Source organism: Monodelphis domestica, chromosome 6 (genome assembly GCF_027887165.1).
Source record: "Monodelphis domestica isolate mMonDom1 chromosome 6, mMonDom1.pri, whole genome shotgun sequence".
In the NCBI taxonomy this organism is placed as follows: Eukaryota; Metazoa; Chordata; class Mammalia; order Didelphimorphia; family Didelphidae; genus Monodelphis; species Monodelphis domestica.
In genome coordinates, this window is record NC_077232.1 from 227,796,326 (window position 1) to 227,810,302 (window position 13,977).

The following is a 13,977-nucleotide window of genomic DNA, read 5'->3' on the forward strand; positions in this document are numbered from 1 at the left end:
TAGGTTTATAAAAATGTCACACAGGCATATAATTTTTGAATAGGAAAAGACCTTGAAAGTTATCTAGTCCATTTTACATATAAAGAGACTGAAGAAAATTAAGTGGCTAGGCTAAGCTATCAAAGATAAGTAGCAAAACCTGGTCTGGAAAGAAGGCTCTTTGACTCCAAATCCAGTATATTTGGGGCTGTATCATATTTCCTCAATTCAAATTGTTTCTCTGGGGCCATTAACATGGTGCAGATCATTTTGAACAGTGGAGGAAATTGGATTTTACCACAAAAACGTTATTTGATGGGGAAAGGTATTCCCAGTAAGTAAAAATCCCAATTTTATAAGATCTGAAAACATTTTACGCCAGAAAAAAAATTTAGATAAAAATCTCTAAGGGGATTCCATGTCACATTCAAATAAACTTCTTCCCAATCCACTAGACACTTTACATGAGATAATGGGAATATTTTATCAGAACTGTCAACTTTTGATAAGTACTTCTGGAATTTAATTCATTGTATTCAGAGTGCTTTGGAACCCACAATAGAGTATTAATTAGAAATCTCTTATTTTATCCTCAGATTCAAATTTCTTTGCATTGCTGCATGATACATGAAGAGAAACTATTTTTAGCATGGAATTTTGAACATTTTTAGATGCATGAAGTAATGACTTGGGTTTTAAATGTTTACTGTAAAATCTTATAACCAGGTTAATTTGCTAGTGATAAACTAGCTGAAAAACACTTTTGTTAAGGACCAAAGCTTTTGGATTGCCTTCTATACATCTTTAGCATTTCTAGTTTTCATCCCCTGATTCACTCACAAAATCAGTTTCCTTACCAACTATGAAGAGCAGGTTACTGGGTAATGTGAAGAAAGAAAAACACTAAGGAGCTTACAGCAAAGCTATTAGTGCGGATAATGCATATGCTCAAAGAACTAGTCAAAGGGTACAAAATAAATAGAGATTTAAAAATGAATGAAGAAATCAAGAAAAGCTACAAGTTGAAGGAAATGATATTTAAGCTTGCTGAAGCTGAAGGCTAGCTATGTTTTCATTTAATCAATAAGAGGGTCATTATATTAGTTCATAAGATCTTAGTTTGGAGCCATGATAATATCTTAGTTGACAATAATCAACACCTAGTTAAATAAGACCATTATTTTATATATTTAAGAATGAAGCTAATTATGTAAACCAATCAAATCACTGCTACCACCACTCCTATCACCATAAAGGAAGTGATAAAATATTGTTCACTCATATAAATACTTTGGAAGCCTTCAGGACTAAATTAAATCAATCAAGTGTGGAAAAGTCACTACCAACTTAAATGTCTCTGACAGAGCTATTGAGTCAACTGGAGTTATACTACACAAAAAGAGTGTTCAGATGGACTAAGTCAGGCTGGTTATACTCTCTAAGTCTTTAAAAACAACAGAGCAGACTCAAATGAGTTAGAATAAAATTTGGAACTATACTAAAAAAGTTACTAAATTGCAAACTCTATGACCCAGTAATATCACTACTACATCTCTTCCCAAAAGATGGCATATTGAATAGAGCAATAGCCTTGGTTAGGAAGACCTGACATCAAATCCAACCCCCTCCCCCCAAAAACACTGTAGCTGTGTGGCTCTGGCAAGTCACTTAGTTTCTCTCTGCCTCTTCCTCAGCCCTAAAATGGAGACATTAATAGTATATTCTTCACAGGAATGTTCTGTGGATCAAATGAAAAATAGTAGTAGTTGTATATAGTACATTCAATGAAAAATAGAGCAAAGGAAAAGGAATAGATTTTTGTTTAAAAATATTTAGGGAAGATATTTTTGTTTTGGCAAAAAAGCTAGAAACTACAGGTGTGTTCACCAGTTGGGGAATGGCTGAACTAATTAAAATCTATAAATGTCATGGAGTTTTATATATGATGAAGGGGATGGTTTCATAAACCTAAAGATGTATAATGAAGTAAACAGAACTAGAACAATTTACATAATAACAACATTGTAAAAACAAACAACTCTAAGAGCCTCTGATTAATGCAATGGCCTACCATGATTCCAGAGAATTCAGATGAAATATGCTATGAACCTCTTAAAAGAAAATTCATAGACTCAGCTTGCATTTTGAGACATATTTTCTGGACATGACCAATGCATAAAAAATATTTTGCTTATCTATATGCATTTTTACAAATGCTTTGTCATCTTTTACTTTTTACTTATTTTTGTTCACTTTTTTTCTTTTGTAGATGGAGGGGGAGACAATAGATTTTTTGTTCATTATAAAATTAAAATTTATTTTAAAATGAATATCAGACCCCCCAAAATCCACAATCAGATTCAAGCTACTAAGAAATGGAAAGGGAATTCTATGTATATTCTATGAAAATCTAGGGGAGAGAGAATAGCACTTTGGTTTTATCTTTGGTACCCCCATGTCAAGAGAACATTCTGAACTTTGAAGGGTATTGAGGATTTTAGATTATTTTCTTCCATTATCCCCCAGAATAGCAAAGAGTGATGCAATGTCAAAATGTAAATTCCAGAAAAGAAGCTACATGTTACCTAAGTGGACCTGCTTGAGCGCTATACAAGGCAGAGGGGTTAGGGAGAATTTTTTTAGCAATGAGGACCTGTAAGTCCACCCCTTTGTTACATGTACTTTCCAAGTTTGAGACTACTTTACCCTTAAGTATTTATAGACTTGGAAAATGTGTCACAGATCTTTTGGGTTGTTTCAAATGTTCTTATCCTACCAACTTAGTTTTTACTAATTGATAGAATAATAGCTCACCTTTATATAGCTCTTACTATGTGCCAGGCACTTTAAAAAGATTTCATTTGATCCTCGCCACAACACTGTGAAGTAGATGCTACTATTATCCCAATTTTTCAGTTCAGAAAACTAGGATAATCACAATATCATTCAGATAGTGTCTGAAGCTGGATTTGAACATAGGTCTTCCTGACTAAGTACAGCACTCTCTCCATTGTACCAACTAGCTTGCAAAAAACTACCTAAAACTAACTACATTAATTTTGAATATGAATCTTAGGGAAAATTCATCATTAGGGTCTTATGATGTATAACACTATAATAGCTCTTAACCCTAGGAGGACATGGTATCCCATTCTGTGTACCTAAGATGTTACTTTAAGAGGTAATCAGAATGGTTGCCACATAGAATTTGTTACACTGATAAAGAAACTAATGCTTGGTGAGGTTAAATGAATTGGACCAGGTACAATTAAAGGAAGTAAGTGGCAGAATGAAAACATGACCAGCATCCTCTACTTCCACGTCTGACACTCCTTCCACTGCAACATGTTTCTAGTCATATAGAGAAAAGGAGAATGAGAGATTGGCACCATATTGAGAATACAATGTCTTTGTATAAATACTTTGTCTTTGAGGAGAAATGAAATTTTGTTTAGCAAAAATGGAAGAAAGGCATACCAAGAAGAATGACATGAACAAATGTATAAAGTTAGCAATGCAAAAGACAAATATAGAAAGAATCACAAAATGTAAAATAAATAATTTTGACTACATCAAACTAAAAAGCTTTTGTACAAACAAAACCAATATAACTAAAATCAGAAGGGAAACAACAAATTGGGAAAAAATCTTCATAGAAACCTCTGACAAAGGTTTAATTACTCATATTTATAATGAGCTAAATCAATTGTACAAAAAATCAAGCCATTCTCCAATTGATAAATGGGCAAGGGAAATGGATAGGCAGTTCTCAGATAAAGAAATCAAAACTATCAACAAGCACATGAAGAAGTGTTCTACATCTCTTATAATCAGAGAGATGCAAATCAAAACAACTCTGAGGTATCACCTCACACCTAGCAGATTGGCTAACATAACAGCAAAGGAAAGTAATGAATGCTGGAGGGGATGTGGCAAAGTAGGGACATTAATTCATTGCTGGTGGAGTTGTGAATTGATCCAACCATTCTGGAGGGCAATTTGGAACTATGCCCAAAGGGCAACAAAAGAATATCTACCCTTTGACCCAGCCATAGCACTGCTGGGTCTGTACCCCAAAGAGATAATGGACACAAAGACTTGTACAAAAATATTCATAGCTGCGCTCTTTGTGGTGGCCCAAAACTGGAAAACGAGGGGATGCCCATCAATTGGGGAATGGCTGAACAAACTGTGGTATATGTTGGTGATGGAGTACTATTGTGCTAAAAGGAATAATAAAGTGGAGAAGTTCCATGGAGACTGGAACAACCTCCAGGAAGTGATGCAGAGCGAGAGGAGCAGAACCAGGAGAACATTGTACACAGAGACTAATACACTGTGGTATAATCGAACATAATGGACTTCTCCATTAGTGGCGGTGTAATGTCCCTGAACAACTTGCAGGGATCCAGGAGAAAAAAACACCATTCATAAGCAAAGGATAAACTATGGGAGTGGAAACACCGAGAAAAAGCAACTGCCTGAATACAGAGGTTGAGGGGACATGACAGAGGATGGACTCTAAATGAACACTCTAATGCAAATACTATCAACAAAGCAATGGGTTCAAATCAAGAAAACATCTAATGCCCAGTGGACTTACGCGTCGGCTATGGGGGGTGGGGGGGAGGAAAAGAAAATGATCTATGTCTTTAACGAATAATGCTTGGAAATGATCAAATAAAATATATTTAAAAAAAAAAGTTCAGCAATAAAAAAAAAAGCAAAAGACAAATATAGAGAACAACACACATTTAAATTTAAATTTAAATTTAATTGACTTGGAGCATAATTTCCTTTATCAGTGATTTCATAGTAAACTTTTAAAAAAATCTAAGATGTTTGGGGGCAGCTGGGTAGCTTAGTGGATTGAGAGCCAGGCCTAGGGATGGGAGGTCCTAGGTTCAAATCTGGCCTCAGCCACTTCCCAGCTGTGTGACCCTGGGCAAGTCACTTGACCCCCCTTGCCTAGCCCTTACCACTCTTCTGCCTTGAAGCCAATACACAGTATTGACTCCAAGATGGAAGGAAAGGGTTTTAAAAAAAAATCTAAGATTTTTTAAATTTTGTTTGTTCCAAATATCTGGGTTTTTTTTTAACTTTTCTTTCATCTTCTTTTCTTTTTTCTTTTCCTTTTTTTTTGAGAGTCTATAGTAATTACCCAGGGTAAAAAATTCAATGAAAACACCTGAGAAAAAAGTTGAGAGTCAGCATAGTATAATGGGAAGAAAGAATGAGTAAACATTGAATAGCTGCATTTTGGCATCCATTTAAAAAATTATTGAATTTGAATTTGAAAGCTCAATGACAAACATTGTAGAAAAGGCAGATTGATGAGAAAATCCGAAAGTATTTCTATAGAGGGGAAAGATTAATGTTTTTTGGTAGGTAAAATTTAATTTTTATTTGTTTGTAATTTTTGTCTAATGGTAAATAGGAACTTATTTAAAGATAAAACAGGATTTTTAAAAGGATCTCTTAGTACCTTTGAGCATAGAAAAAGAATTTTGCATATAGGACCTAACATAATCTATGAATAGATATAATCTTACTATATTCTGTTGGGTTTATAGATCAATTGTATCTTTGAAAAGATATTATGATCCAGTCATAGAAAATGGAGGTCCTGGGTTCAAATTTGACCACAGACACTTCCTAGCTATGTGATCCTGGGCAAATCATTTAAATCCCATTGCCTAGCCCTGTATTGGTGAACCTATGCCAAGAATGCCACATGGGTCTGCTCCCTTCCCCCTCTTCACTGAGCCTGAGGACATTTCTCTCATCACCTGCTCCTCTGCCAAGCAGCCCAATGGGAAGGCTTCCTCCATCCTCTGGACTAAGAAGATGATTCATATATCCAATGAGAGTTGCAGTTTGGGCACTCAGTCTCTAAAAGGTTTATTTTTACTGGCCTAGCCCTTACTGTTCTTCTAACTTTTTTTTTTACCAATACAGTACTTATTCTAAGATGGAAAGTAAGGGTTTAAAAAAAAGGAAAAAAGAAAGAAGGAAAGGAAGGAAGGAAGGAAGGAAGGAAGGAAGGAAGGAAGGAAGGAAGGAAGGAAGGAAGGAAGGAAGGAAGGAAGGAAGGAAGAAAATATCCTTTACTCTGAGGTTTTGTTCAAGTCTGGACTCTTTTTGGGGTGGGTTCCTAGGGTTCCAGCAAGTATGATTGCCACTGTAATTTTACTTGTTCTTGAAAAATGAAATAGACAAGAAAGGCAATACAAAGTATGTGAGATGGAGGAGGTGAGGAAATTCTTGCTTTGTTACTATCATATCTGCCAAGTTCTTGATTAACATTTTTTTCCTGTCTGGTGGGTATTTAAAAGTCAATATTCACTGGTAATAAAAAGAATCCATGGTGTATTTAAAATATTTAAGGAATATTTTTGTAGAAATTGAGTTAATATTTAATACCTACTCACATGTATTCCAAATAGACCTTTAGATGGAAAGAACTTCAAATTATGTTTTTGGGTGTCTGTGGGATGAGGGGTCACTTAAGGCAATCTCACTGAAATAAGCTTAATTAACTATAAAGAAGAGTATCTCAGGATCAAAAACTTTAGAGTTGATATATGATGTGCTACAGAAAAATCTAAAGAAGTTTCTCAGGATGCTAGAGAGGGAATGTGCTAAAATTTCCTTTTAACCACATACATAGAACTATATTATATTTTATAGGGTGTTTAAGTCCCCCAAAAGTGACTCACAGCCAACCATAGCCTCTTTTCCTCTATGTTTACTCCAATGCTTTGAAAAATCTTTAATTTTATGGGTGTGAGTACTCACTCAGCTGAAAAAGGTGGGAGCTTCTCTATGCCTCAATAGACAGTCTTCATTAGGTGCTAAGGCCAATGAGGGGAGAAGCATTTGAATTTGGTTGAACTGCTCCTCAGGTGACAGATGTTCAAGTCTCCACCAACTGACTTGAAGTCTTTCCACCTTGGCAGGATCAATGAGAACTTCCACCTCACTGAAGTAACATTTTCAAAACCAGGATCACATCCTTCACAAAACATGTATTAAGGATTTCAGTGACAGTTATCTATTTCAAAGATCCATGGTTTGCTGATCATGTTATAATATGACAAATGTTTAGGAGACATCCAAATAGTGGTAGGGAAATTATAGAAGAAAGAACTAACATAGCTTGTGGGAACACTGAAGGTTCTGAGGAGGATGTAGCACCTGGGTAGGTGTTTAACCAAAGAGAAGGATGTTAGAAGACTGACATTTGGGGAAACCATTTTAAGCACAGAGATGGTAATAAGTGTAGGATACCAATAAGTTAGACTTGTGCATCATAAATATTTTCTATGAGGGGCAGCTGGGTGGCTCAGTGGATTGAGAACCAAGCCTAGAGATGGGAGGTCATAGGTTCAAATCTAACCTCAGATAAAACATATTTATTTACTCCCTTTCTTTCTGTCTAAGAATCCATCTGTATGTAATGGTTCCAAAGCAGAAGAGTGGTAAGGGCTAGGCGATGGGGGTCAAGTGACTTGCCCAGTGTCACACAGCTAGGAAATGTCTGAGGCAAGATTCAAACCCAGGACCTTCCATCTCTGGGCTTGGCTCTCAGTCCTCTGAGCCACATAACTGCGTGCTTTATGGCCTTATAGATATGGTTCCAAATTCTTCTCCAAAATGGATGTATCAGTTTACAACTCCATAAACAGTGTAAGAGTACTCCAGTTTTCCTACATTTCTTTCTTTTTCTTTTTTTTTTAAACCCTTACATTCTGTCTTGGAGTCAATACTGTGTATTGGCTCCAAGGCAGAAGAGTGGTAAGGGCTAGGCAATGGGGGTCAAGTGACTTGCCCAGGGTCACACAGCTGGGAAGTGTCTGAGGTCATATTTGAATCTAGGATCTCCCATCTCTAGGCCTGGTTCTCAATCCACTGAGCTACCTAGTTGCCTCCCTACATTTCTATTATTTATCATTTTCCTTCTTTGTCATATTAGCCAGTTTAATAGGTGGGAGGTGGTGCCTCAGAATTGTTATAATTTGCATATTTCTAACAGTAACTTGGAACTTTTTCATATGACAAAAAATAGTTTTTATTTCTTTATTTGAGACCTACCTGTCCATATCTTTCACCATTTTTAAATTGTGAAATGCTTTATATCCTTATAAATTTGACTTAATTTTGTATATATTTGAGACATGAGGCCCTTGTTGAAGATAATTGCTATGAATTATTTCCCCAAGTTTGTTGTTTCCTAACCTTGTTTGTACTGATTTTATTCCTGGAAACAACTTTTTGTAATTTAATGTAGTCAAACTTATTTTACATCTGATAATCCACTTGAAGTGCTTGTTTGGTCATAATTTTTTTCTGTTATCCATAGGTATGACAGGTGTCCTATTTTATGTTCCCCTAATTCATTTATTTATGGGTCAGTCCTTCACTTCTAAATCATGTGTCTGTTTTGACTTTTTTCTGGTATGTGGTGTGAGGTGTTGATCTATGTCTAGTTTCTACTATATGGTTTTCCAGTTTTCCTAGAAGTTTTTGTTGAATAGTGTGTTCTTCTTCCAAAAAGATGGCTCTTTGGGTTGGTCAAACATTAGATTACTATGGCCATTTTCTAATGTACGTCAGGTGCCTAATCTTTTCTGTTGGTTCATTACTTTATTTTTCAGGCAGTGTTAGGTTGTTTTCATGATTGCTCAAACTACCAGATTTTCAATAAAATTTGAAGGCAGTTTTTAAAAATCCATATGAAAGTATGCCTATTTTAAAAATTAGTGTACTATCTCGAGGAGCAGCAAAATCTAGTAAAAGGAGAAGTACTTCAAACTCAGTAAGAGCTCTGCTGAAATCTCTACTCTGACATAGAATTCCTGCGTGACCCTAGGCAAATCACTTCACATCTCTGTGTTCTGGGCAATTTTCTAAAGTTAGAAGTTGTAGGGAAAATATTGACCTGTATTAGTAGTTTCATCACCTGGAAATTCCCAATAGCATTGAAATAAGTCCCTTCCACATCTCTGTTCCATTTAAAGAACATAACATTGCTAAATAAATTAAAATTTTTGGTATTAATGAAGTTGCAAAGTCTAAAATTTTATTTAAAAGCCTTGGTGGCTTCAAAAGCCATTATCTAAAGTGATCATAATTCCTTATTTAAAAAATAAAACAAAATGCTCTGTATTATATTTCTGTATTATTAATATATCTTTATCATTATGGCCTTGTTATCAATCAAGATACTGACATATTATTGTGGGGTGCAGAGGTGCACCCATGGAGTACAGGAAGGATACCTTTTGCAAGAATGCAAGACCCTGAAACTTAGGTTAAAAATAAGAAGAGAAATTTATTAGTTTAGAAACTAATGTTGAGAATGGCCAAGAGGATAATACAGGTGGAACAGCAAGATGGAAAGCTGCTCCTTGGGAGGGCAGCATAGATGGAAAAGCTGCCCCCCAGACAATATCAGTTCTGGGGATTATATACTCTACAACAGTGAGGACGTGATGCTGTGTCATGGTGAGGACATGGCTCTAGAGTGGTCACCACTCAGGCATTTGGTGGGGGGTTTGGTATCTGACCAGAATATGCCTGGAGTCATGGGGGATGACCCTCATAAAAGATTCATTAGTTTAGGGAACAGATGAATGTCCAAGATACAGCCTGATGGTATTGAGGCGTAGCCTGGACGTGCATCTCTCTGTCCATCTCAAATCTAAAGGAGGATCAAAGAGGGTAATCTTCTCAGGGTTTTATAGGAGTTATCAGATGTTTGCTGTTAAGAGTCACGAGGATGTAAGGGAGCAAGGGAATTTTCCTGATAATAGTTTGCCTGAGTTTCTGGTGGTACAATGCCCATGCCAATATTGGCTGATGAAATACTCCAATTTGTTCTTACTAGACTTCTAATTAAGAGATGACTTCTAATCTCTTTATTTGAAGTTTTATTTATTCTTCTTCATATTTAAACATATGACTTACTTTAGCATCATGAAACTTAATTATAGTTGGCAGTATTATGGTAACATCAACATTTTTTGCATTGATCTCTGTCTAATAGTTCCTTCCATCTTTCCTTCCTTTCCTCCTCCCCTTTCTTCCATTCCTTTTTTTCCTTTCTTCCTTCCCAAAATTCTAAAATTTTATACTGCATTTACTTACATAATGTCTTTCTAGAAATGTGTTCCTTCAAAAAGAAGCTCTTTGGGAACAAAACATGGATGTTTTTGTTTTATTATGTATCTCCAGTATTTAGGACAATGCCTTGCCAGGAGTTGGCCCTTAACTAACCACTGCTGCATTGACTATATTTAAGTAAACTTCACACTCTGCAAGTCCCTGCAACAACAACTATTTTTTTTTACTTTGTCCTCACACAAGAAATTAAATGCTAAGCAGAGTTAAAGGATTCAAAATCAATCTGATAAAAAAATCAATTTCATCACAATAGTTCAGATTTTGTTTGCTTTGGTATTTGCTAATTTTTCCATCTGATAGCATTTTTATCCCAATAGGACATTTTTCTGGTTGAGTAAACATAAGCATTGCTAAGTTGGAAAATGAATTTTAAAGCGAAAAAGGTGAATTTAAATGCAGAACACCAATACCAATTTATGACATATGAATGTAGCTGCATAAATTGTCAAGACTTTCCCTTTGTGACTAAATATAAACTGCTCTTGTCGAGCCCTTATTCTTTTTTGGGAGGTGGGAGCAGGGGAGAAATTTTTCCTTTTTTTCAATTATTTTGCTGAAAGATTATAAACAATGTTAATGTCTGAAAGAAATTGTTTTTAAAGAAAGACCAAGGAAAATGGATCTTTTTTCAAACTAATGATTTTAGCAATAAACACTTGAATAAAGTTATTATAGGGTAAGGAAAATAGATTCATGACTGTTGGTGACTGTATTTGTGACTAAAAAAAAAGTTTTGCACAACCAATAAAAATAAATGTCCTACAAAGCTACATACCTTGCAATTGTTAAAATGTTTCATTAGGGCATATGTGCAACTTAATGCCCCCATTTTACTTCTCTAGCTGAGTCTGGTGCTTAAAAAAGCACATTGAGTTTATAGACCTCTGTATAGTTTTTATTCATTTGGAAAAGAGTAATGGAGGGACATTGCCCCCAGCAGGGAAAGCAGAGAACAGAAGCACAATTGCTTTCTGGCAATTCATGTAAAGTCAAATTTAAAATAAATCCTCCACACTGAAAAGGGGAAATCTAGAACAAACTAGAAAGCCAGCATATTAGACTAAAACACTGATATTTTTATTTACTTTTGTATGGAAAAATATAAAATAAACCACTGATGACATCCTATTCAATACAAAAATGTGAGAAATGGGAGGTAGAACTTAATTAAACCGAGTACAAAAATTATTTTCAGAAATTTAGAAGTCAAAATTCCAAACCAAACAAAAAAAATGCAAAAAATAGACACCATTTTAAAATGGATTAGGCTTCAAAATGAAGTGTGTTAGTGTTCTCTTACTGAAAAATTACACTGGATTTACTTTGTGTTTTCTATTTACGTGTCTGACTTAATGTTTATTTTTTTTTTAATTCTCTGCTATAAAGAATGTAAACTCCATGAGGTCAGGTATTTTATTTCATGTTTTCCTTTCTTTCTTCTCCTAGACCTCAAATAGTCCCTGGATCTTAATAAATAAATAAGGATAATACTAACATAAACAAATACTTCCTTGCTTACTAAAACAAGTTAAATGTTTGGATTCTAAAACCAAAACATATTTCAAATAAATGAACTTATTTGTTTATCAATAATCTTGCTACTTCCACTATTGAGAAATTCTTTATAAGTGTACATTTGTCTTTTAAAACAAAGAAAAAAATCTATTTTCACTGCAATAGAAAGTGATGTTTTTATATTTCTTTCAGGAAGAGGATTTTCAGAAACATTGTGCCACAATTACAATGGGTGATATAAAATTTATGATGTGTTGCATAATTTATTACTATATTCCAGGTCGGCTTTTTATTTTTTTCTTATAAAAAGCAGATGATCATTTTAAGTCATTTTCAGATACAGACGTTTCGAAGCCTTTCTTTTTCTCTTTCTCTCCCCAATCCCTTCACACATACACATACATGAATTTACTTTTGCCTGTCTAAAATAGAGAATTTTTTAACATATCCACAGCTGTGATGGGGTTGATTTTATGTATGGTTGACATTTAAAATAAAATGTTATTGAAGAAAATGTCAGAAAGTGTACAAGTTAAGTCATCTGTTAGGGAAAACTGAATATACTTCATAGCCCTAAAATTTTTACAAGATTAAAAATACTTCCTTTAATATAAACACATGATATTGCTTCCCATAATTCAAAATTTCCCTGGGAATAATCAAAAGTGATTTAAATTAAGATGAATTAAAATGTACAGAATTTAAATCTGCTGTCTACATATACCAAGACAGTTATTTGACATGATTTTTTTTTTGTGTGTTTTAAAAATACTTCAAACTTCCAGAATGGAATAGTGCCTACCTTGCATTTAGAAATACAAATTAACCTCATAACTTCCAAAGATAAATATTCACTAGTGCATTGAAGGGGAAAAAAGATGAAATGTTCATTCTCACCAAATAGTAATTGACATTTTAGAAACCAAAATGTGGAATATTAGTTCTCATAGAGATAGAAGAATGAGCAATTTATATTTACAAAGCCCATTCAGCCCATCAGAGGGCCTTCCTCTCCACCTCACATCACCTTAGTGAGTAGGAATGGAAGTGTGATTATTCCCATTTGACAGATGAGGAAATAGCTTTGTAGCATTTGTGATTCAATCAGGATAGCACAGCTGGCAAATATCTGAGACAAGGTTCAAACCCGATTCTCCAAACTTCTACACCTTGTACACTCTCTTCTATATGATGGTGATGATAATAATAACTCTGATTTATATAGAAACAAATATTATTAACATGACTCACTTCTGAGATACTTAATAAGATTAGAAACAATAATAGCAGCTGGCATATATCACTTTAGTATTTGTAAAACAAGTGGCATCTCTGTTACTTCCCAGTGATTCCCTTTTCTATCTTAAACTTTATCTCATCTCATCCTCATAAGCCAATGATCTAGGAAATAAAAGTATATTGTGCTCTTTTTATAAATGTAGAAGCAGAAGCTTAAAGAGGTTTTGATCTTTGCCCAGTGTCAGAAGGTCAGCTAGCAAACTTCTAACTCTTAGTTATACAGTTATCACAGATAAAGAGCTGTAATCTTCAAGGCCATTTAATACAATTCCCTCATTTGACAGGTGGGGAAATGGAAACCCATAAAGGGTTAGTGACATGTCAAGCTTACAAAGTTAGCAAGTGGCCCTTTCAATATGACCAGGTCCTCTCTTCCATTTTCAGTAAGAATTCCATTTGAGTACCCACTTATTTATGTACAAAACTCCATGAGGAAATTATAAAAGTGTGAAATGTCTTTAGACCTTGCGCTAAAATATCTGTGATGCAAAGTTTCTGTTAAATTTGAACAAATGTTGTCTCCAAAATCCAATAATGAATTGCATTGTCATGTTCACAACTTAATTAAATACTGAGAAAATTGCCCTAGCTTAAACTTTCCCCAAGTTTCATCTTTACCTTCTTTACTTTAATTTATTTGTTCTCAGCTGATCTCTCCATTGTCCTCCTGGCACAGGTAACGGGGCAGAAGCCTTGCGTGTTCTCTTAGTATGTAATTTTATTCTTCCCTATTAGATTTCCACAGATTGAAATCTGTAAAAACCAAGGTTCAATTATCACCATAGAAAGTTATTAAAAAAAACACTTGATGCTTTCTCCTTTCTCATTTTTTCCAACAATGATATTATTCCTGAATATTACTTAGGCATTGTCATCCAAGCTTCACATGGCGAGATCTAGCCTTCCCTTGCCATCCTTCCTTTCTCACTTTAGGGGTCAGTGATTTTATAAGCTACATCCTACTATAAAAATGAGTGGATGTTTTAGGAGTTTAGGTTA

At 34.7% G+C, this 13,977-nt stretch overlaps 1 protein-coding gene and 1 pseudogene across 1 annotated transcript in view; both read left to right on the forward strand.

Annotated features, from left to right (window-relative positions):
• The window catches only part of TENM3 (teneurin transmembrane protein 3), a 3,501,974-nt gene that overhangs the window by 1,176,286 nt on the left and 2,311,711 nt on the right, over positions 1-13,977 (forward strand). The gene's annotated exons all lie outside the window — the stretch shown is intronic.
• The window catches only part of LOC130455234 (DNA-(apurinic or apyrimidinic site) endonuclease-like), a 44,156-nt pseudogene continuing 30,413 nt past the window's right edge, over positions 235-13,977 (forward strand).